Raw genomic sequence first — 2,974 nt, 5'->3', positions numbered from 1 at the left:
CGGATACCGTAGGAATGCTTTGGGTGTGCCAAACGTCACAACGTAACTGGGTGGCTATAAAGGTACACTACGGGTATCTCCGAAAGAGTCTGTTGGGTTGGCACACATCGAGACCGGGATTTGTCACTCCGTGTGACGGAGAGGTATCTCTGGGCCCACTCGGTAGGACATCATCATAATGTGCACAATGTGACCAAGGAGTTGATCACGGGATGATGTGTTACAGAACGAGTAAAGAGACTTGCCGGTAACGAGATTGAACAAGGTATCGGATACCGACGATCGAATCACGGGCAAGTACAATACCGCTGGACAAAGGGAATTGAATACGGGATTGATTGAATCCTCGACATCGTGGTTCATCCAATGAGATCATCGTGGAACATGTGGGAGCCATCATGGGTATCCAGATCCCGCTGTTGGTTATTGGCCGGAGAGTTGTCTCGGTCATGTTTGCATGATTCCCGAACCCGTAGGGTCTACACACTTAAGGTTCGATGACGCTAGAGTTGTTATGGGAAATAGTATGTGGTTACCGAAGGTAGTTCGGAGTCCCGGATGAGATCCCGGACGTCACGAGGAGTTCCGGAATGGTCCGGCGGTGAAGATCGATATATTGGACGAAAGGTATTGGAGTCCGGAAGTGTTCCGGAGGTACCAGGCTATGGCCAGCATGACCGAAAGGTGTTTCGGGAGCCCCGGCAAGTGTTGGAGGGCCTCATGGGCCAAAGGGGAAGGGGCAAACCAGCCCACTAAGGGTTGGTGCGCCCCCCCACACCCTTTCCCACGTTACCTGGGGAGGTGGGGCGCCTCCACCTGGCTTGGGAGGCAAGCCTCCACCTGCTTGGCTTGGGGGGCAAGTCTCCCTAGGATTTTCCCTAGGGAGATCCAATCTGCCTAGCCGCCGCCCCCTAGGGGAAACCCTAGGGCGCCTCCCCCTCTCCCCTTGCCCCTATATATAGTGGAGGGGTGGGAGGGCAGCGGTGACCTCTTCCCTGGCGCAGCCCTCCCTCCTCCTACCTTCTCCTCCTCCTCCATGGTGCTTGGCGAAGCCCTGCCGGAGAACCACGAGCTCCACCACCACCACGCCGTCGTGCTGACGGAGCTCTCCCTCAACTTCTCCTCTCCCCTTGCTGGATCAAGAAGGAGGAGACGTCCCCGGGCTGTACGTGTGTTGAACGCGGAGGTGCCGTCCGTTCGGCACTAGGATCATCGGTGATTTGGATCACGGCGAGTACGACTCCATCAACCCCGTTCACTTGAATGCTTCCGCTTAGCGATCTACAAGGGTATGTAGATGCACTCTCCTTCCCTCGTTGCTAGATTACTCCATAGATTGATCTTGGTGTTGCGTAGAAAATTTTGAATTTCTGCAACGTTCCCCAACAGTGGCATCATGAGCTAGGTCTATGCGTAGTTTCTATGCACGAGTAGAACACAAAGTATTTGTGGGCGTTGATTTTGTTCAATATGCTTACCGTTACTAGTCCAATCTTGTTTCGACGGTATTGTGGGATGAAGCGGCCCGGACCGACCTTACACGTACTCTTACGTGAGACAGATTCCACCGACTGACATGCACTAGTTGCATAAGGTGGCTAGCGGGTGCCAGTCTCTCCCACTTTAGTCGGAACGGATTCGATGAAAAGGGTCCTTATGAAGGGTAAATAGCAATTGACATATCACGTTGTGGTTTTGCGTAGCTAAGAAACATGTTCTTGCTAGAAACCCATAGCAGCCACGTAAAACATGCAAACAACAATTAGAGGACGTCTAACTTGTTTTTGCAGGGTATGCCATGTGATGTGATATGGCCAAAAGGATGTGATGAATGATATATGTGATGTATGAGATTGATCGTGTTCTTGTAATAGGAATCACGACTTGCATGTCGATGAGTGTGACAACCGGCAGGAGCCATAGGAGTTGTCTTAATTTATTTATGACCTGCGTGTCAACATAAACGTCATGTAATTACTTTACTTTATTGCTAACCGTTAGCTGTAGTAGTAGAAGTAACAGTTGGAGAGACAACTTCATGAAGACACGATGATGTAGATCATGATGATGGAGATCATGGTGTCATGCCGGTGACGATGATGATCATGGAGCCCCGAAGATGGAGATCAAAAGGAGCAATATGATATTGGCCATATCATGTCACTATTTGATTGCATGTGATGTTTATCATGTTCATACATCTTATTTGCTTAGAACGATGGTAGTAAATAAGATGATCCCTCATTAAAATTTCAAGAAAGTGTTCCCCCTAACTGTGCACCGTTGCGAAAGTTCGTCGTTTCGAAGCACCACGTGATGATCGGGTGTGTTAGATTCTTACGTTCACATACAACGGGTGTAAGCCAGATTTACACACGCGAAACACTTAGGTTGACTTGACGAGCCTAGCATGTACAGACATGGCCTCGGAACACAAGACACCGAAAGGTCGAGCATGAGTCGTATGGTAGATACGATCAACATGAAGATGTTCACCGATGATGACTAGTCCGTCTCACGTGATGATCGGACACGGCCTAGTTGACTCGGATCAAGTAATCACTTAGATGACCAGAGGGATGTCTATCTGAGTGGGAGTTCATAAGATGAACTTAATTATCCTGAACATAGTCAAAAAATCTTTGCAAATTATGTCGTAAGCTCGCGCTTTAGTTCCACTGTTTAGATATGTTCCTAGAGAAAATATAGTTGAAAGTTGACAGTAGCAATTATGCGGACAGTAGAAGGCTTATGTCCTTAATGCACCGCTTGGTGTGCTGGACCTCGAACGTGGTCTGTGGATGTTGCGAACATCTGACATACACGTTTTGATGACTACATGATAGTTCGGTAATGTTAAATGGTTTAAAATTGAGGCACCGAAGACATTTTTGAAATGTCGCGGAACATATGAGATGTTTCGAGGGCTGAAATTGGGATTTCAGGCTCGTGCCCATGTCAAGAGGTATAAGAC

The sequence above is a fragment of the Triticum urartu genome, chromosome 7, assembly GCF_003073215.2.
Source record: "Triticum urartu cultivar G1812 chromosome 7, Tu2.1, whole genome shotgun sequence".
Taxonomy (NCBI): Eukaryota; Viridiplantae; Streptophyta; class Magnoliopsida; order Poales; family Poaceae; genus Triticum; species Triticum urartu.
Note: the sequence above shows the minus strand (reverse complement) of the source record.